This window comes from Crinia signifera, chromosome 5, assembly GCF_055691185.1.
Source record: "Crinia signifera chromosome 5, ASM5569118v1, whole genome shotgun sequence".
NCBI lineage: Eukaryota > Metazoa > Chordata > Amphibia > Anura > Myobatrachidae > Crinia > Crinia signifera.
Genome location: NC_139221.1, coordinates 68,639,774 through 68,662,201, shown reverse-complemented (window position 1 = coordinate 68,662,201; position 22,428 = coordinate 68,639,774). Strand labels below are relative to the sequence as shown.

At 45.3% G+C, this 22,428-nt stretch overlaps 1 protein-coding gene across 5 annotated transcripts in view; it reads left to right on the top strand.

Annotated features, from left to right (window-relative positions):
- The window catches only part of SNTG1 (syntrophin gamma 1), a 577,365-nt gene that overhangs the window by 195,178 nt on the left and 359,759 nt on the right, over positions 1–22,428 (top strand). For all 5 annotated transcript variants that reach the window (XM_083187410.1, XM_083187409.1, XM_083187408.1 and 2 more), the window contains one exon: positions 20,645–20,684. The gene's annotated coding sequence lies outside the window, so the exon portion shown is untranslated. The remainder of the gene's footprint in view (positions 1–20,644; positions 20,685–22,428) is intronic.

The following is a 22,428-nucleotide window of genomic DNA, read 5'->3' as shown; positions in this document are numbered from 1 at the left end:
TTGTGATTAATGTCACCCAATGTGGAAGGAAAAGGGTCTCCAGTTGAAGCAACAGTGTTTGATAAGTGTGGATTTAGTAGCCATGGTCTGGAACCCTTGTGTAATGCCCCCATGCTCAAGCGAAAGCATTAGTCTATAACAATCTCATGTTTGAATGATGTTTCCAGGTCTAATGCAAATGCCATGATATCTCCATACTATATCACTATTTAAGTGAACACTTAAGAAAATACTTAATTGACTTTGTTCCTTAATAATATAACATTAAACTGGAAATAAAATCAATGGAACATCACATACAGTATTTAAGCAAGTTCAACTTCTGGAAAGGTTTGCTAATCTTTTTTCATAGAAGTGAACAAGAAATCTTGTGATTTACAGTACAAGTGACCTTCCAATTTGCTCTGACATTTCTTATGGTAATTAAAAGATATGCCAGTGCTATACAGGCATGTTTAAATATCAGGCTTTTCTGTCATCTATCCTGGATGTCATCTAAGTTAAGAGAACTGTACTTGGTATAATTTGCAGTGTTTAAATGATAGTAAATGTAATTGCTTCTATTCAGCCTGGTGGAATATTCAACACTACGGGTGAGATTTAATAGGATGAGAGATTCAGAAAGTGAGAGATTTGGTAAGAAATCTACAGTTTTTTTAAAGCGACAATCATTTACACTTCAACAATCAAACTGGTTTTGCAGTGTAAATGATTGCCGCTTTAAAAAAACTGGAGATTTCTCACCAAATCTCTCACTTTCTGAATCTCTCATCCTATTAAATGTCACCCAATGTCTTTGAGATTTGTAGTTGTATAAGTGAAAAAAAAAGAAGTTTAGATAGAGTACATGGCAGTGGAGTACTGTATCTACAGTATTGATTCTGTAAACAACATCTCGTCATTTATTAAAGGTATTAAGGAATGTATCCGCGAATAAAAAGTCGATACCCTAGCTATATACAGTGATATAAAATCAAAGTTTTTCAAAGCTTTTTTTTTTTATGCTGCGATCTCTGTGTTTTTTTTGTATTTTATACATTGCTATTATCTTTATTGTGGGCTTTGGTTTTATTTTTTATATTTGTTGCTTCTGCTCATTTTGCGGCTGTCACATTTGATTTTACTTGATCCATATACTGTATCTCTTCCGATTGCCTTGTATGAACTTCTAAGCTTCTGTATGCACTGCCATTTTAGTGGCATATAAAAAAATCATCAGACTTTGTGCCTAATTTTGAATTTCCACAGTTATTTGCACTCCAATACCGCTATATTTAATTAACAGGGGGAGAATTCTCTCTTTTTAAATCAGCATGCAGCTGCAAGGAGTCTGGCGTATGCTGGGTGCAGAGACTGAGGGGAGCAGAGTCAAAGCTAGTGTACATGTGCGTCCTTCTTTGCTGTTACCAGTATACAGTATGTATCGCAAGGCTATGAATTAGCCCATTATGTTAGTTTAATGCAGTTTTTGTTGGTAAGGGAGTTTTGTGGTTGAGATATTTTTTCTGGAGCTAATGTATTCTTGGCACACTTGCCGACTTTCAGGCAGGCAGGTTGGCATTGCATGGGTGTGGCACATCATATGGGGTGGGTGGGATGATGCAAAGGTACAGAGCAGGGCATACCTGCAAAATCACTTCATTGTGGTCATGCGACACAATGGCAAGATTTCCAGCACTCCTGCAAGGGGTGGGGCTATGATGACGCAATTCAGCACACATTGCCTCATCAGCCCTGTCCAATGTTGGGATGGTAATGTGCATGTGCAGGGGTAGCAACCATCTTGGAGACTTGCCCACTCCTACAGGGGGCCTGGAAAGCCACCCAATTTGGGGGATTCTTGGAGGATTGATGTTGGCAGTGGGAGTATGAAGTCTATGGGGGAGTATTCAATTATGTGCTGGATTTCTCGACAATGAAAATATCTTCACTTTTAGTCATTTAAGTGCCGATTTTTCGGCTGTCAAAAAATCTGGCACAGTCAAAAAAAGCACGTGGCTCAGTGGATAACTTGCCAATACACGTATCTTTGTTGAAACTGTGGCCGTTTTCGACTATCTTTTAGTCATGTTTTGCAGTTTTTGACTTTCAAAAAATTAAATTGCAGATATGATACAGGTCTAAAAACCATCCAAAAACAGCCCAAATTAAATAGGAAGTCCTTTTTTTAGCTAGCCGGTAAAAAGAAAAAAAAAAAAAAAAAACGGATACATCTATAGAATTGTCTTGCAGATTATTAGATTCGAAACCTTTTTAAGTAAAATATTTTTTTGTTTTCCAGTTATTTGTACATTTGCTAATGTTTATTTATTTTTCATGGCTGATATTTTTTAAGTTATCTTTCATTTACTCATGACTATTTTCAAGTAATTAGTTTGTCCCTGCAAAATAGGTATTAAATAGGTATTTAATCATGCTATCCCATCATCATGCCTGTTTATTTTGCTAACCAATATGTATCATATGTATACCCAAGTATATTAAAACAGCGGAATGGGCAGCACACACGTACAATGACACGTACAATGACCTTCCAAGGTCCCTGGTGCCAGCCATGTGCGGTCCCCAAGTAGGAGCTCCAAATACAATACAGCAGCAGCGCTGAAGACAAAGTAATATACATCAAAACATTGCAGTTATCCTGTTTCTCTTTGATGTATTCCGTGTGCTGCTGCTGCTGCTGTATTGTACCCAAGTACATTGAAATAGAGTAGACATTGGGGGACTCTACACTGAAGAGCCAAAAGTCATGGTAAAGGTGCCAAGTATTGTGTAGGACCCACGCTAGTCTAGCAAAGTGCAGCCACTCAAGTGAATGGAAGACTTCTGAAGATCTGCTGATGGAAGTCACCAGGTTAGCTTCCCACAGATCGCTGATATTTGTAAACACAAGAATTTGAGTGCAAATGGATGTATCCACCACATCCCATAAGTGCTCAGTTGGGTTCATGTTGGATGACGTTGCATACAAAATGCTACAATATCCAGGGAACAACCGCTGCTTGTGCATCCTATTCACATAGCGATGTGAATAAGACACATTTTAATGGAAAAAGTCATACAAAAAGATGCTCGGCGCTACCGAGTAGTGCCACAGCATGGCACGATTAGACTATTTCATGGGACTACAACAAAGATGTAAGGGTACAGATCTGTACATCCTGCATTTTATGTGGATCTGATTTAATCTATCGAACATCTACATTCATGCCCAGTTCAAAACTCTTATACTTAATGTTGCCTGAGCAGTCTAGCACAGGGCCATCTTTTCCACTGAGCTGGGTGGGCTACTGCCACGGGGCCCTGCAAGCATTGGGTCCCCAGAGCAGCCTAAATCAGGGCAAATAAAAAATGTAAATAAAACATTGCTTACGGCAATCCCATTAGCGCTGGCCAGTGTTGGCCAGCATACCTCCTCCCCCATGTCCTCCTCCTCCAGTTGGTGCACTGAATGTCCGGCATGATGTCAACAGTGAGGAGCAATGAAAGAGGCAAGATTGTGCAGGTAGGAGCCCCACTGCAGTGCCTTACCCAGGGGCCCATATTGCTGTTAAGATGGCCCTGGACTAGCCAGCATTCAAAGTGACTCAGGAGATGTCAGATCCCCTTTAGATACTGCTATTCCATGAATTTTGGCACTTCAGTGTGCATTCATTTTTGAAGCAACCGTTTGCTAGAACAAGAGCTGACACGTCTGCTATTTTCTGGAACTGTAGCTGAAATGCTATTTTTTTGTCATATCTGTAACTGAAATGAAGGTTGTTTGTCACATCTGTAGCTGAAATGCCAGTTGTTTGTGACATCTGTAACTGTAATGTCGGTTGTTTGTCAGAACTGTACCTGAGATGTCGGTTGCCTGTCAGAACTGTAGCTGAAATGTCAGTTGTTTGTCAGAACTGTAGCTGAAATGCTGGTTGTTTGTCACATTTGTAGCGGAAATGTCAGTTTTGTCACATCTGTAGCTGAAATGTCAGTTGTGTGTCACATCTGTGAAATGTCGGTTGTTTGTCAGAACTGTAGCTTGTTTGTCAGAACTGTAGCTAAAAATGTCAGTTGTTTGTCACATCTGTAGCTGAAATGCTAGTTGTTTTTCAAATCTGTAGCTGAAATGTCGGCTGTTTGTCACATCTGTAGCTGAAATGCTAGTTGTTTTTCAAATCTGTAGCTGAAATGTTGGCTGTTTGTCACATCTGTAACTGAAATGTCAGTTGTTTGTCAGAACTGTAGCTGAAATGTCGGTTGTTTGTCAAATATGTAGCTGAAATGTCGGCTGTTTGTCACATCTGTAACTGAAATGCCGGTTGTTTGTCAAATCTGTAACTGAAATGTCAGTTGTTTGTCAGAACTGTAGCTGAAATGCTGGTCGTTTGTCAGAACTGTAGCTGAAATGCTGGTCGTTTGTCAGAACTGTAGCTGAAATGCCGGTTGTTTGTCACATCTGTAACTGAAATGTCGGTTGTTTGTCACATCTGTAACTGTAATGTTGGTTGTTTGTCAAAACTGTAACTGAAATGTCAGTTGTTTGTCAGAACTGTAGCTGAAATGTCAGTTGATTGTCAGAACTGTAGCTGAAATGCTGGTTGTTTGCCACATTTGTAGCTGAAATGTGAGTTGCTTGTCACATTTGTAGCTGAAATGCCAGTTGTTTGTCACATCTGTAACTGAATGACGGTTGTTTTGTTAGAACTGTAGCTGAAATGATGGTTGTTTGTCAGAACTGTAGCTGAAATGTCGGTTGTTTGTCAGAACTGTAGCTGAAATGCTGGTTGTTTGTCACATTTGTGGCGGAAATGTCAGATGTTTGTCAGAACTGTAGCTGTAATACCAGCTGTTTGTCACATCTGTAACTGAAATGCCAGTTTTTTGGCACAACTGTAGCTGAAATGCTGGTTGTTTCTCACATCTGTAGCTGACATGCTGGTTGTGTGTCACATATTTAGCTGAATTGTCGGTTGTTTGTGAGAACTGTAACTGAAATGTCAGTTGTTTGTCACATCTGTAGCTGAAATGCGGGTTGTTTGTCACAACTGTAGCTGACATGCTGGTTGTTTGTCACATATTTAGCTGAAATGTCGGTTGTTTGTCAAAACTGTAGCATAAATGTCGGTTGTTCGTCACATCTGTAACTGAAATATCAGTTGTTTGTCACATCTGTAGCTGAAATTCTAGTTGTTTGTCAAATCTGCAGATGAAATGTCGGCTGTTTGTCACATCTGTAACTTAATGCCGGTTGTTTGTCACATCTGTAACTGAAATGTCAGTTGTTTGTCAGAACTGTAGCTGAAATGTCAGTTGTTTGTCAGAACTGTAGCTGAAATGCTGGTTGTTTGTCAGAACTGTAACTAAAATGTCAGTTGTTTGTAACATCTGTAGCTGAAATGCTGTTTGTTTCTCACATCTGTAGCTGACATGCTGGTTGTTTGTCACATATTTAGCTGAAATGTCGGTTGTTTATCAGAACTGTAGCTGAAATGTCGGTTGTTCGTCACATCTGTAACTGAAATGCGGGTTGTTTGTCACACCTGTAGCTGACATACCAGCCTTTTTCTAGAACTGGAGCTGATATACCTGCTGTTTGCCACAATTGAAGCTCATATGCCAGCTGTTTGCTCAAATATAAGCTGATAAACCATCTGTTTACTAGAACTTGTACTAACATGCCGTTTGCTAGAAGTAACTAACATGCCAGATGTTTGCCAGAACTGTAGCTGACATGCATGCTGTTTGCTAGAGCTGATTCCTATGACTGTAGCTGGCACACATACTGAATGTTAGATCTGGAGCTGGCACAACAACAGTTTGCTAACACTGGAGCTGACAAGCCAGATATATACTAACTGGAGCTGATACACCCACTGATTGTTAGATCTGGAGTTGATATGCCAGCTGTTTGCTAAAACTAAAGCTAAAATGCTGGATGTTTGCTAGAACACAAGTTGACATGTTGACTGTTTGCTAGAACTGGAGCTGACATTCCAACTGATTGCTAGAACTGGAGCTGACATTCCAACTGATTGCTAAATCTGGAGTTGGCTGCTGCCCACTGATTTCTAGATCTGGAATTGACATGTAGTATGCTGTATGCATACCTCCCAATTATTGTCCTGTTATAAATAGGACCTGCTATGCCAAAGGGGTGGGGCTATATGACGTCGGCTGTGGCCTATAGTGGAGGGGCCTGGCCTAGCACCACAATCCCAGTTTTTGTCACTTTGGATGCCTGCCCAGAACTCCCTGAGCATTTGGGCAGCCCCTGGTTCCCCTTCCTACTGTACATCTATTCTGTGATCTCCGGTGCTCTGCCTAGAAGAGCAGCACTGATCACTGACTCCCATAACTTGCCTCCCCACTTGATCATTGCATTGGGAGAGTCTTCATCAAGTAGGATTGTCCCCTTGTAGTCTGGACAGAGGACAGTTGTAATGTAAGTGCTTGCTGGAACTGGAGCTAGCATGCCGGCTGTGTGCTATAACTGAATTTGATGTGCGACTGTACAAATTTGTATCCCAGATCAAGTACAAAAGGTGTCAATGCAGTTGTCCCCTGCATTGGTGACATGAAGGTCCCTGTGAAGAAGTGACTGCACTTAGCTGCATGGTCATGGTCATTACAAGATAATATCTCCTATTTCTTAATAATCACATAAACAACCACAAGCCTAGTAAAATACAGAAAACATGTTCACAGTCACCACATAAGTCAAATAAACCACTGACTTACAGTAATGACTGTTGTTTTATGATATTTTCAAGATAATAAAGCCAGTTTACTGACATGAATATAGTGTGCAGTAAGTAACCTATAACCACAAATATAATTGTTATTGTATTTCATAGAGTAACTTGTGCTAGACTGAGTAAAGCTACTTAATGAGTGGTTGCGGATTACTGCAGAATTGCTCTTTATACAGTAAGTACACTTTTTTCCTCCAGTAATGAAGCTGCTTTTGCACTGTAACTAATTAAAACCTGCACAGAGAATGAAAACCTACATTGCTACATTTTAACCAAAATCTGCTTTTAACATCAAAATTGTAACACATGTCTTGAATAAGGGTATTAAACACAAGTGTATACAGTATGTATGTTTTTATTAGTGTGGAATCGAGCTCCATAAATTCACCATCGGTACTCTCATGCTTAAACCCTTAACACTTAACTATAACTTATCTACAAATAACGACACGGACACAAGTGCTGGCGTTTCAAATAACGAATGTCAAATTTATTTCGACAACTGACTAATGACTATAAATATTGGTGGCGGCACTAAAGAACGGTCAGATTAAAGAAAAAGGGGGTGGGGTAGGATCACCATACCATTCACACACCGCTGGTGACCAACTCTCCCAGCCAACCACCCGGGTCGGTGGTGGCAGCCATCTTCCGTGCATAGAAGTATGGCTCGTGACAATCGATGCCTGGAGAGCTCACCCACTAACCTACACACATTCCATCTACACAATTGACCGTTCTTTACCGCCAAGCTAGGCCCTAAGCCGCAGCACCGCCACCAACCAGAAAATCCTAGCACCAGCACCTTAACCATAAAAATATATCGGCCAAAAACATTGCCACACCTTCCGGGCTTAAATGTACACCGTCTTCCCTGTAAAGCTCTTCCCTCCGAAAAATGATGCCATCATGGCGTATGACACCACCCCCGTTTTCCAACATATATCTTTCCACGGCTGCATTCACCTTCTTGCGGGAGCTATCGACCCATGGGCAAGATCGCGCTGACCTCCATACACGCCTGGGAATCAAGACTAGTTTACAAAATGGCCAGGCCTGCGCCACAATATACAGATCCCGGATGATAAGGGACCACAACTCCAGTGTCGAAGACTGTACGACATCATTGCCACCTAAATGTACTATCAGCACTCTGGGGGTGCCGAATCTCCGCATTGCCCCCGACAGTTGCTCCCGCAATGCACACCAATGCATCCCTCTCACACCTAGCCACCGCACCGTCCTTGCTTCCGGATACATGCACACATCTGAGGCCAAGGGTGACATCGAGGCCCAATGGACGAACGAATGCCCCAAGACCCACACGCTCCTGACATCCTGCTGACCTGCAACAGGTTACAATGATCACGACCAATACCAACAAATACAACTCGAACAATCATACAAGGGAAAGAGAAAAAGTTGTTTGGACCATGGCACCAGATCTTGAGGCACAAAACACACAAACCCCCGGAGTAATCTATCAAGTACGCCATGACAAATTAGAGATCAGCCGAATTGTGCCCCCGGGGGAAATGTGAACACACCTCAAGACCCCCACAGTAGGTTGACGAGTGCTTATGCATCCAGTGAACCATGATCCGGCAAAGTGACAGAGAGAGTTGGCCGAATGTACCTGCGAAAGACTGCGGAGCGCCATCGGCCCAGAGACTGAATCTCTGCGTCAGAGCGGCCCCCCGCAGCTGCAGACGTAGCAGCCCCGATCCGAAAGGAATGAGACCCAAACTCCTTTGGATCGAGGCCCAAGGCCCCCAGCGCCCGGCCCAGGACATGACAGAACTGGTATCTAGTAAGCGGGGACCCGTCTTCGTGCATCAACCATGCGCCCGGGCGGTCGGGGCGCACCGGTTGGAAGGCCAGGGCCAACTCCACCGGGCACACCCCTTCCACTGCCATGGGAGCAGCGACAGCCACTGCCCCCTTCCAGCCTGATCGGTCTTGGACCGTCGCATATGACACAACACAGCATCCCCTTGGACCACCACATCGGTCACGTCCAAAGGCGACGGGGCAGACCTGGCCGGTGCCACCAGCTCTCCGATCCTAAAGGCCCCGTGATATGCCATTGCGTATGCCAACCGGAACAGCAGCACCTCGTAACGAGGGTAGCATATTTCCCGGAGGGCACCCAGCAGCGGTGGGAGCAGTGCGATATCGATCGGACGCCTTCGGTCGGATACTGCCTGAGTGGCTCGCTGCCAGCCCCTCAATGCCCTAGAAACCAAAAATGACCTAGACGGGTCAGGACGACCATACAGCGAAGAAAAGAACGAGACCCCAGACAATATCCGCCTAACCGCGGCAACAGAAAAATTAAGTGAATACATGTGCCAGACAAAAGCCAACATAGCCGCCCCAGGCGTCTTACCTGCCTGCTCGGAGGATAGCCTGAATTCCTCCCACTCATGCCACCCTGCTTGGTAGCATCGCAGAGTCCTGGGCGCGATGGCCCGCATGGCTAAACCCTCCATGCCGGCCTGATCATCTGCCAAACATAAGGGGGACAGGGTTCACCAATCACACTCGCATTAGGGGCCAAGGTACGAAACCGGGCCCAATCCCCCCTAGAGAGCGCATCAGCAATGGAATTCTCAACCCCAGGTACATGCTTCGCAACAAACTGTATGTTCAGCAGCAAGCAACACAAGACTAAACGCGAAAGCAAACGCAGCACTGGGATAGAGGACGAGCCCTGACGATTTATCGCCTGTACCACCCCTAGATTGTCACACCAGAAAACTATGTAGGAATCCTTCAGGCTATCCCCCCACAGTTCAAGAGCTACCACTATGGGGAACAACTCCAGCAGTAGCAGATTTTTCGTAAGGCCTTCAGTCGCCCAGTCCACGGGCCATGGGGCGGCGCACCATGACCCGTGGAGGTATGCTCCAAAACCTGCTCCGCCAGCAGCATCCGTGAACAGTTCCAATTGAGCACTGCTACGCCGAGGAGCCGGCCATATCAGTACCCCATTGAAGTGTTCCAAAAAGGAGCTCCAAATCCGGAGATCCCTTTTTAATTCCGCAGATAAGCGCACAAAATGCAACGTATGTCGGATCCCGGCCATAGCGCGCTCGAGCTTTCTGCAGAAAACTCGTCCCATGGGGATCACCCTGCAAGCAAAGTGTAGTAATCCGAGCAGCGACTGCAGCTGGCGCAATCTAAGCTTGCCTGCGCACAAAGCCACCGAGACAGCCCCTTGTAGCCGTTCGAGCTTATCAAGGGGGAGCCTGCAGCAGCCGCATAACGTGTCGATCTCTATTCCCAGAAATGAAAGACAAGTAACCGGTCCTTCGGTCTTTTCGGCGGCTATGGGCACCCCGAAAAAACCAAACAGCCTCTGTAACACCCCAAGTAGCGCTGCGCAACGCGGGGAACCAGCCGGTCCCACGCACAAAAAGTCGTCCAGATAATGCGCCAAACCCCGCTCACCCGACTCCCTCTGCGCGCACCAGTGCAAGAAAGTGCTAAATTGTTCGAAATAAGCGCAGGATATCGAACAGCCCATGGGCAAGCACCTATCCACGTAATAACCCGTGGGTAGCCGAAAGCCCATGAAACGGAACGAGTCCGGGTGCAGCGGCATCAGCCTAAATGCCGATTCTATATCAATCTTTGCCAGCAACGCCCCCGCGCCGAAACTTTGCACAATGGCCAAAGCCTGCTCGAATGACTGATAAGTGACCCGGCACAACTCCTCAGGAATTGCGTCGTTCACCGATGAGCCCGGAGGGTGGGATAAGTGCTGGATAAGCCGAAACTTACCCGCCTCCTTTTTCGGGACCACCCCCACCGGGGAGAGCACAAGCTCCCCGACAGGGGGAGCCGCGAAAGGTCCCACCATCCTCCCCAAACCTACTTCCTTGGACACTTTCTCGAGCACTACCAGGGGCATTTCCATAGCTGACTTTAAATTCCTGGGGGACTCCGTGTTCACCAAGCCTCTAATAGGGAGGCGGAAGCCAAAACGGAATCCCTCCTCCAGGAAAATTGCGCTGGGTCTATCCGGGTACTTGCTCAACCATCCGGTCATGCGATCCACCCGAACTGGGGAGGGGGCCTTACTGAGGAGCGGCCCCGGCACCAGGCCTTGGGGGAGCCCCTCCCTGCCTACCGCGGTTGCAATCCTTGACGGGGTGAGGACCCCAACAGCGGGCGCAGGCGTGTTTAAATCTGCAGCGCATCCCCAAGTTACAGCCGACCCCGTTAAAACCAAAGCATCTACCCGCGGGTGCTCTACCCGCGCCTCCTCGAAAGGGGGGAGTAGCCCGTCTAGCCACCACACCAGCCGCTGGCGGCGGAGGTGTAGGTGCAGGAGGGGGGGGGGTGTTGGGGCGGAGGACACGGGCCTTTTCCCCACCCACAATTCCACATCTTTACACCCGAAGTCTATGATGGCGGACCCCGACTGTTTATGACGGAAATCCTCATCATAGGACTTCCATGCTGTGCCGCCATCTGACATGAACATTTCGTGTATCATGTGCATATAGCGCACCATGTTCATGTGCTCTTGCGGCCTGGTTTCAAGATAGCAGGCAGCAAACATGAACAACCCTGACTGCCAACGCTGATAAGTGCAATAAGCCGCCTCCCCTATACCCCCTTTTCTTTTCGCTGCGCGATAGTCTTTCTCCGCCTGAGCTGTCATTGTGAAAAAACTCACGTATTTACCCTCAATGATCCGATCCCGCACACTCTGCCGCAGACCCCTGCACACGGCTGTATAATCGCAGCGCACCACATTACCTTTGGGGTAAAGTGGGGAGCCAGAGCTCCCGCTGGTCGATCGCGAGTATCGGCGTTGCCGCCTAGAATGTCTATGCCTACGCCGCGACCTACGACCCCCTTCCTCCCCCGACGTCACTGAATTGGACCCGGAAGAAGAGGATGTGTGTGACCTACGCCTGCGACGCTTAGCCTTACGTGCAGACCTACCTGATGTTTCTGCCACAGCGACCGCCAACGTCTGGGCCAACGGACTGGACGTGCCTCCGGAACCGACCTGCAGACCGGACGTCGATGCCTCTTCGACCGTTGTGACTACCGGCGCAGGAGCCACACCTTGCTGGAATGACACACCGGGGAGCAGCGCCGAGGAGCTAACCGCTGGCGGGGAGCACTGTGAAGGCTGACTTAGCAGAGGGACTAGTACTGAGACCAATTGTCTCCACCTATCGTCTGCCTGCATAGCCTCAACCGGTGGCTGTGCCGGCGTAGCCGACACCCCTGCCCCCGCAATGCTTGTGGGACCTGCCCCTCCCCCGAGCCTAGGCAGTAGCCTGGCCCTCCTCAGCTGCTGTCTTCTGGCTGCCTGCAAGTGGGCCATAGCCCACGCGGTAGTAGGGGGTGGGGTGCACCGCCTCCCCACTAACCCTTGTGTTGCTCCTAACCCTAGGCCCACTACCTGCAGCACGGCCAGCAGGTGGGGCAGTGCTCCTTGTGTTTGGTGAGTCCCCAGCTAAGCGTTTTGCCAGCAGGGGAATGCCAGAGGGGCGCCCTGCACCTCTCCCAGGGCCCCCCCCACGTGCCATGCCCCTGCAGGCCCGCCCCCTACTGTTGCCAGCCTGGACGCCTGTAGTTTGTCCAGCCACGGGCCTAGCGCCCGCAGCTGCACGACCCCCAGCGCTATTCGCGTTATTTCTGCCACGCGCAGCACTGCTGCGAACCCCCCTGGTGCCCTGTCCCCGCCTGGACGCCGCTGCCGGGAGCCCGTCCGCGCCGCTAGCGACGGAACCCCCGGCCGCATCATCAGCGGGGGACGCGCGCCCACGTACAGCACTTGCGGCTGCTCTCCCCGCTCTCCCAGCGCCCGCCGGACACCTCCGACCACCCCGCCGGGAGCCTGGAGAAGCTCCGGCGGCGGGTGAGGCACTACTGGCGCCCCCAGCATCCGCCAATCGGGCGGGGGGGCGAGATACACGCGCTGGACGGGGCATCCTAAAACCCTGCAGCTACGCAAGGTAAGAGATAGGGAAAGCTAACAGAGAAAGAGGGACAGAATAGGTAGAGAAAAAGAGAAAGAGGTTAAATGAAATATAGAGCCCTAACAGCCTAAAATCCCAGAGCCAGCAGTATGCGACTTACCAGTTCTAAAAATTCCCCAAGAGAGGCTGAACTCCCTGGTCACAAGACCCTTCTAACCCTCTACTCCTCCCCTTGCACCCATTGGCTGCCAGACGCAGCACACTGTCCCTTCATTAACTGTTTCCTAGCCTGCAGCATGATAGCCCTTCGGTGATTTATGTCACCTCCTGCCTAATCAGCCATCGGTGTTACTTTCACACTAAGGCCCTTCTGTGTGATATATTTTACTATATCGCCTAGTATATGCATTGAGTATCCTAATCGATTCGTGCTCTTGCACTTCGTTAATGACCTCCTCTCTCATCTAAACGTGTACAGACACGGAAGGTCCTCGTTAATGATGGCTATGCTGCATCATCGCTGTTTTTACCCCCATCTGCCCCCTCCCATCGCTCTAGCCAATGCCGACACCCCGCCATCGCCAAAATCAGTGTTTGCGGGGATCAGCTTATGTGCATGGGGCTAACATGCTACCTAGTACGATAAATGAAAGTGATACATTTTAATACATTGATTTTATGTTGCCCCTGTTATTAGCTATTCTACATTGTTTGGAAATTATTATGGGGATATTTAATCCCGAATCCGACTGTCGGAATGTTCCCGGCAGTTGTACAAAGGGTCGTTTTCAATCCGTTTTTGACTGTATCTTGACAGTCGGTATTCAATGCAGACTTTCGAGTGTCGAAAATGCCGGGTTTTGTTGGAAACAGGCTCTAAGGTGTCGGCATCAGACTTGATGGCTACTATGTCATTTATATTTTACAGGAGGTACATTGGGGGTTATTCTGATTGATACGCAAGGCTGCAAATTTGCAGCCTTGCGAATACACCAGATGCCACCCTCTGAATGACAATATGAACCCCCCCCCCCTCGAACGGCGATAGCAAATGGATGTTTAACAGAAACATCTATCCGCAGGCTGTGGGGGAACACCTACATCTTTTGATGGTTGCAGACCAAAGAATGATGTGGAAGGCCCACGCACATCTAAGGTTACTCTCAGGTAACCTTCGATCTGCATGGACATTCGGGAGGAAATGGGCGGTCAGCTTATATCCAGTGATGTCATTTGCCCATCCCCAGCGCCCACATCACCAGGTGATTTCCATGGGAATGCCCAGTGTTTTCATGGGAACAGCCATGAATCGCTGGGCGTTCCTATGGGGGCGACTATCGACCGCTGCCCCCCGCCTGCAGTCTTGGGTGCGTGCACCCGGCAAACAATCTGTTTGTCATGGCCGCACACGCCTAACGTATGCACATGCGCAGAAAGACGGCTGAGCATACGCAAAACATCGGTCCCCATGCGAACGAATGGTCCATGCGAACGGACCAGAATAAAGGCCATTATTTCTGTTCTGTTGTCACTTTTCGAAATGTATTCATCTGTCTAATAATAAATAACAACACAACAAATATAGCATATTCCTTTAAATAGAAGCTTGATTTAGAAGTTTTCATTCATATAGTCTGACAAGCTGTCTATATATATACCATCTGCTGATTGCATTCATTGTTAAGCCTCTGAGTTCAAGTCCAGATCCAATGTAATCTCCAGTTTGATTGCTGCAGTATTGGTGCCCCTAACTAGTATTGTATTCATATTGTTCTTATCTGTACCTTATATGGCTTTACTGTTCTAGATCCCATCTATCACTTGACCTTAGTATTTTCTGGAATTCTGTTTTAGTTCTGCTGCATTTTCTACTAGGTATTCTACTATTAGTGATACTGTATTTTTTCTATCGGCTATGTACTGTTGTCCTACTAACATGTTGTATTTAAACTACTATGGGCCTGATTCAGTCCTGATTGTTCATCTGCAAATTTGCAGATGAATGTGAGCAGTGGCAGCAAGCAGTGGCGGCTCCTACCTGAAGTCATTGGGGGGGCTGCCGGTGGCTTCTTCTTCTCTGCCTCCAGAACACACGGCCCATTATGCTGCCCGTTGTGCGCATACGCGCAAGCCACAGTCGGTGTCAGGGGGTAAAAAAAAGAACTGAGAGCGGGCGCACGCATGCACTCTAATTTCTATGGGCTGCATGGTGTGCAACCCATAAAGGAACATTACGGTGGGGAATTTGCGCATACAAGGCCAAACCCCTTTCTCATCTCTGTAGCTTCTATGGACTGCATCGGCTGCAGTCCTAGAAGCACAACAGACCTGGCAGAAAAGCTTCCAATTGGAAGTCGTATCTTCTGATCACAGTATAGCAGGTGGTTAGCAAATACAGTAGTGCTTTCAATAGGAAGCCACTGCAATCACTTGGCTAACTGATAATGGCAGATTTTTACTGGGCGGCTGCAGCCCCTAGGTGAAAAACACTACTGATGGTGAGTAGCCGCTGCCAGTGAATTGTGAAAATGTAGCAATCCAATATCTTGTCGCACATCCATTAACAATTCACTTACCATCTAATGATTTTTCCAGTCTGTGCAAATATAAGTAGGTCTGACCATTCCAAAAGAGAGACAGGCTGATCAATGTCCGACGCTGATATCAAAGACCCTGCCTAACAATGCCTGGGCACGCCTGTGTTTTTCCCAGAAAATGGCAGGTTGGCACGCCCAAATACCAACTCCGTTTGTCAAATTGTGAGGGGATTGCAAAGATGTTTTCGACATTTATGTCGCTATTTGAGCTTGTGCATGTGTGCGCTGTGCAGCTCAGCAGGTATGTGTTCCCTGTATGATAACTGTACTGTCCCTGCTGTACTGATGACTGCCTGGCTGTTGTGGCGACCAGTGGTGCCGCTGATGGCTGCCTAGGCGCTGTGCTGCTCGGCAGGTACGTGTTCCCTATGTGATGACTGTACCGTCTTTGCTTATATTGTTACCTACCAGGCTGTTGTGGCGACCAGTGGCGCCGCTTATGGCAGCCGAGGCGCTGTGCAGCTCGGTGAATATATGTTCTCTGCATCTACAATCCCCAGAGTATATCTAGCATATACCTGTATGTGTTATGTATATCTGTACTGTCACTGTTTAACTGTTACCTAACCTACTGTTGCACAGCAATCCAAAACAAATTCCTAGTATATGCAAGTATACCTGGCCAATAAAGTTGATTCTAATTCTGAATAGCATGAACAGTCTTATAATCATAGTAATATAATTTTCCCTATATCCCTTTACTATCACTTACCCATTTACAATGTGATGCCATGGGCTGGTTCTGCTGGGCTGGCTTGGGGGGTCGCGTGCCCCGGACTTGTCCCATAGAAGTGTTAGGGCCTTGTCCAATAGAGGTTACCTGGAAGTGGTGGACAAGCCCGTAATAATGGCCATCATTATGCTAAAAACTTCAGAAATGCAATACAGCAATAAATAATAGGTTCAGCATTTATATTTAGTGTGCACCTGCAATCCTCCTCCTGCTTGATGTTTTATCCTTGATTGTCATCGATGTCTCTAGGTAAAGTGATATAGTAATCCTCCCTACTGTTATGCTAGCTCCGCCCATTGTTTATTTGGTGCTGCCCACATGAGGCCACTTCCAGAAATTTTCCATGGCCACTTTTATTTCCCAATCCACCCCTAGCCACGATACAGTGTGACAGGGCTGCTTCATAGTAGATTTCATAAAGTAATAATATATACTGTAAGATATTTGATATTACATAAATGTTGTATTGAGGGCCATATGTACTAAGCTTGAAAAGTGATAAAGTGGTGGAGTGATAAACAGCAGCACAGCCTCTCTCCCCCGCTCAGCATATACTTCTCAGTGATGTGTGCTGAGTGTGGGAAAGAGGCAGTTGCAGCAGCAGCCTGTGTGCTGGCGCACAGCCCACACCCCCCACAAATATTGTTGTCATTTTAGAGGGGTGTGGCCACACCCCTCCCATTGGCCCTTTTTACTAGGGCCAGGGGCGCTTTCATCAGCCCTGGTTGTATTCAGAAAACCATAAGCTTTCCATCAACATATCACAATGCATAAAAACAACAGAAATAGCATGGACCCATATGACAGCACCATTAAGGGCTTGTTTGATTAAACCCATCTTCAAACTTAGATTGTCCCTTTATGATAATAAGGTAGTGTGCAAAGATTGAATATGATTAGATAAAGCTTTCAAGAGTTATTGTGGAACGTCCGCACACACACACACACACACACACAAACATCATTCAATTATACTTATGTAGACAAGACCCATCAAGCCTATCTATGGATGAAGGCACTTGTAGAACTACATGACAAAATGCCTGGACATTACCACCCTGTTTGCGCTTGTACTTCAACTGTAAATTAATATTAAAATAAAGACAAGACACACACACAAACAATGTTGTAACTATTTATTGTAGTTATTTCCTACACATCTCTTGCTTTCCAATGAAATACTCACAAAATCCAGAAAGCCTGTCCTCTTAGATGCAGGTTGAAAAATAATAATTATTATATTAACCAAGTGAATCATCCTAATCATGGCCACCAGGCTCCCTACTCGGGAATCAGGTGCACAAACTGTTAGATTTCATTAAAGAGGGACAAAAAGAAATAACACAATGGCATGACAACTTCCCCTTCATAATACAGTCACATTCTAACACATTCTGGGTAATATGCTAAAGCTGTTTTCACTGTTGAATTGCACAGAAACAAACTTGGAAAAATTAGCATGCAAATCCACCTCAATTTCCACTGTTGACTTTGATCCTGGATCCCAAGGGTCTGACAGAACTGTTCTTCGATATGAAAAAAAAGTATATATATAGAAATTCTATAAATATATATTTTCCTTAATACATATTCTCAGCCTGGTATATGCTTCATCAAAGCAAACATCACATTTATCTTTTCTGTTCCTCCTCAGGATAGAATATTTCTCATTGTTGTATTCTGAGCTGCTTTCCACATTTTCTGAGGATTTTTTTTTTTGTTTTATCAAAAGAGGACAGGGTTATATACAGTATGCACTGACAGTCATTGGCAAAACTGGGGGGGGGGGTGCACCACCCAATGGCTCCTGGTCATTCTGCATTTGTGCAGACTCACCGGGATTCTGCATTAGCTTCCTTGTTCTCCCCTCCTCATTCCCGCCCAACCGCCCAGTGTGTGTCTCTGATATTGGTGTGTTAATGTCAGGGAGTCATAATTTACAATTTTAAATCATTTGGGACAAAATAGTACACAGATCTTTATGTGTTGGCCAATGTATGGAGTATAAAGTAATATTTTCCCCGCAAGACCACTCCCCTTGCATCAAAGCCACACCCATTTTCAGCAAGAACACAACTCATGCAGTGCTGCCACACCCCATGCAGTGAGGCCATGCAATCTGTTTCTTTAAAAAATCTAAAATGTGGAAATGGAGCCACCCATTTCCAACTTTCTAGTTTCGCTATGCTGACAACATTACAGTATACAGCATGTACTGACAGCATTATATACAGTAGCTACTGACAGCATTATATACAGTACATGACAGTTGTTGACAGTTGATAGCCAATAAGATCCTGCTTTGAAATCATAGTAAATCAGAGCCTGCACATCTCTATTATATACAGTGTGTACTGACAGCATTATATACAGTACTGTATGTAATGTGCTCTTTCAGTGTTGCAGCCAGAGCCGGATTAACAATGGGCCTGATGAAGCTACAGCTCCAGGCCCACTCTACAAATATGCTCATTTTGTAGCTGAGGGCCAGGGCTTTCCAACGAGCCTTGACCCTTGTCGCTAGTCCCCCGGAAACCAGAGGTACTGCCAGGCAAAGCTGGAACGTTTTCCCCATAGGATAACAAGGGACCCACTAATTCTGACCTCCACCGGGTTTCAACAGCTGCCAGTTCCCCCTCCGGCATCACAGAAGCTGATCACGAGGTTGAACTCTGTTGTAACCCCAATCACTGGGCCTTCAATCTGATACCAGGCTGGTCCATATGGGTTCATTGATTCTAGAGATATTGCGGGCAATCCGATTTTTTCATTTCTGAAATGTAATTTCATGGCTGTTCATGTTGTTTGAGGACAGATTTATTTATTATTTATTTATTTACAGTTTCTTATATAGCGCAGCAGATTCCGTTGTGCCAGATTTCACTGGAACCAAACGGCCCAGTTTCACGGGACCAAAATCATACGAAGCCCACATATAAAGTGGGTGGTGGTGGTTTTCTCTCTCCCTCACAGCGGAAAATGCAGTGACTAGGCTGGTATAAAAGGGGACAACCCGGGAATGTCCCTACGTGATCCTGGGACAATATTTTTGGGTAAGCCCCTGCATTTTCTGGTGTAAATGGGGTATTATTCAAATAGCAGGGACCTGCAGTGCTCTGAATACAGCCGGGCAGCCCCCTGCTCTCTGTCCGGCTGTTAATGGCTGTCATTTCTGCCCAGTGGCTGCTGTCCCCCACTTACCGCGAGCATGTATTCCTCCTTGGCAATGAGCATGTAATTCCACATGGCAACAAGCATGGAACCCCTGGTAATGAGCATGGAACCCCTGGTAATGAGCATGTAGGTAAGCAGCACTTATGTAGCATAATTTTTAATAGGCATTATGGTGTTTGGCATAATAAGTAATGGGCATTATGGTGTAAATTTTTAATGCGCACCTTTGGCGCGCAAAGTCCCTGTTTATGAAGCATATTGTGCATTATGGCCCTAACTGTGCGGAGTTTGTATATTCTCCCCGTGTTTGTGTGGGTTTCCTCCCACATTCCAAAAATATACTAGTAGGTCAATTGGCTCCCAACAAAATTAACCATAGAATGTCTGTGTGTGCGTGTACATGGTAGGGAATATAGATTGTAAACTCCACTGGGGCAGGGACGGATGTGAATGTTCAAATATTCTCTGTAAAGAACTGCAGAATATGTATGCGCTATATAAGAAACTGTTAATAAATAAATAAATTATTGCTCAATCTGTTTGGTATAGTGTGTATTTTGGCTCAATCTATGTGGCAAAATGTGAATTTTGTCTTAATCTGTGTGGCATAACGTGAATTTTGACTCAATCCGTGTGCCATAGTGTGAATTTTGGCTCAGTCGCTGTGAATTTTGGCTCATTCCATGTGGCATAATGTGTAAGAGGCAAGTACAGTATAAGGGGGTTACTATTGTGTTGCATGATTTGTATAAGGGGTATATGGTGTGGTAAACTTAGGTGACCACATAAAAGGTGCTGAAATGTGGTCCATCAAGTTTCGGCTTTCAGTACTTTTTTTATGACTGGAGTGCCGACTCACCCCACAAGTATCTAAGGACATCGGCATCCTGCAGGTGCACATTTGGAGGGCACCCGTCAATATATCTCCCTGCATTTTTCTTATGCCAGCCCCCTGCCTTTTCCAGGCATATATAATTAGTTGAAAACATTTACACAAATAGAGACACACCAATGAGCAGACCACCCAACCAGAATACTGGTTACGCCTCCCACATTATTAGGTGCTGGCCACAACCCCTATTATTGCGCATAATATGCCTTTGATAATTTTCAGCTCCAGACCCATTTAGACCTTAATCTGGCACTGGTTGCAGCTGTACAAATAATTATGTCTAAATGCAGAGCACAATTCCTATAACTGAATCTAGGATTCCATAGAAGATCATGTGTAAGAAAGTCCTAGAATACATGGTATTTAATATACTTTAAATTATATATTTCATGCCTTTCATATTCAGTTGATTACTTTGATAGAAAATATAATTACAATATAACCCTAACTTTCCGATAGCACTGCATATCATTGTGGAACAGTATCTGAAGACATCATTTAGGATATAAAAAAGTAATTTGGATAAAGGAACTAACTGGCATGTTTTACCTTTTTTCTGTTTCCAGATGATCCAGATTTGGAAATTACTGTTATCCAACACAAAAGGTAGGCTATACTCATCTTTGTAGCATCAGGTACAGTGGTTTGTGTTTGATGATAATGATGATGCTGATGCTGATGACAAAATGACTTTCCTACTATTCTAAAAAGGGAATTTTATATTTTCCTAATGAACATACATAGAAAAAAATAAAGCTGTGAGGCTAAATAAGTCCATGAGCATTTTACCAGGCTACAATATACAGTATGATTTTATCAGCTGTTTCTTTGATGATATGCACTGTACTCTGGAAACAAGGACCATTTGTAAAACCTCACCTACAGTATTTGAAAGGGGTTGCCGGGGCAAACACAGGATTTCGGGGATGGGGATGCAGGGTCCCAAATCTTTGATTTTAGAGCAATTATCACCAGCCCATGAAGGGCACATATTTAGTACGTAAGAAGCTATAGTCTGGCCCAAAGCAAAGTGCAAGTCATATGCAGACGATATGATCACAGTAAGCCTATTATCACAGATTCTCTCTCTGGTGTGATGATTGACACACACACACACACACACACACACACACACAGTAGATTTGGTAGGAAAATCTGCTGCTACAGGGTATGTGCTCACTTCTGCCCTTAAATACTGCATGTAGTGGCCACTAGTAAGGCTGTGGGGAAGGAGTGGTTCCAGGAAACTGGAAACCCCTCTGCTTTTGCTTATTTGTTGACATTGATATTCATAACGGTCAAAGTAAGGCACACCCCCTCAAAGGGAGGCCATGGCAGCCTTCTCCCCACCCCCAGACGGCTGTAGACTGTCAATTGGTATTCAGTTTCTGACACTGCAGGACCTGTACTGCACATGTGCAGTTAGGGTCCAGCACATGCACAAATGACTGAACATCGCTGCTTTGTAACATGGCTATCAAATATTTTACCAAAATAATCTTAAACTATAGATAATCTGGGACAAGTCATGAAACAGTGCGTATAAATAATTTATCATTCCTTTCCTGTTCTTTTTGCTGGATTAAGGGCAGAAACGTCTTACTTTGCTGTACGCTTGGGTCATACAAGGGACATTATACTTATTTTGATTTAATAATTATTTGAAAACAATTTGGAGCACATCTCTGGGAAAATGCTTTATTAAAAAATCTAAACAGAAAAACAATGTTATATTAGTGCTTCATAATACAGACAAACTTTGTGGATGCAGCAATTATATATTGTTTCTAATTGTTAAGCTCTAACGGATGGTTGTCACCGGTGGTTTTGCTGCAAAATGACTCACAGTACAGGTGAAGATATTTTAGCTCTTAGGTTCACAGTAAATGCCTCAGGCGGTTAGATATCTTAATATCTGGAGGACATCTAACAAGGGAGAAAAAGGACCAGTGGACTCAGGTATAGTAGCATTATATTGTTGCCAAGCTGAATTCCTGACATGAAAATAAATCATGTCATCATTGTCATTTAAAAAATAAATTCCTAGTAAACATTGTTTTCAAAGCTCTCTTGATTGGCTATTTAATACATATTTATTTAGTTGGAAGGTAATCCTTTTTGATTAGTAAACAGTGTATGAGCTGCTACTGTATGTGCAACTAGCCTAGTATTAATAGAATTACATAGTGTAAAAGTACAAATGCAAAATAAAGGTTAAGCTCCTTATACCACCTACTGTATTTAATTTTATTATGTTTCTCTTTTTCTTTTCTAACACTGCTAGTTTTAGCCATATTTATATCAATTGGGAGACTAAGATGATACCTCCCTTCCGGGCAGCCGCTGATTG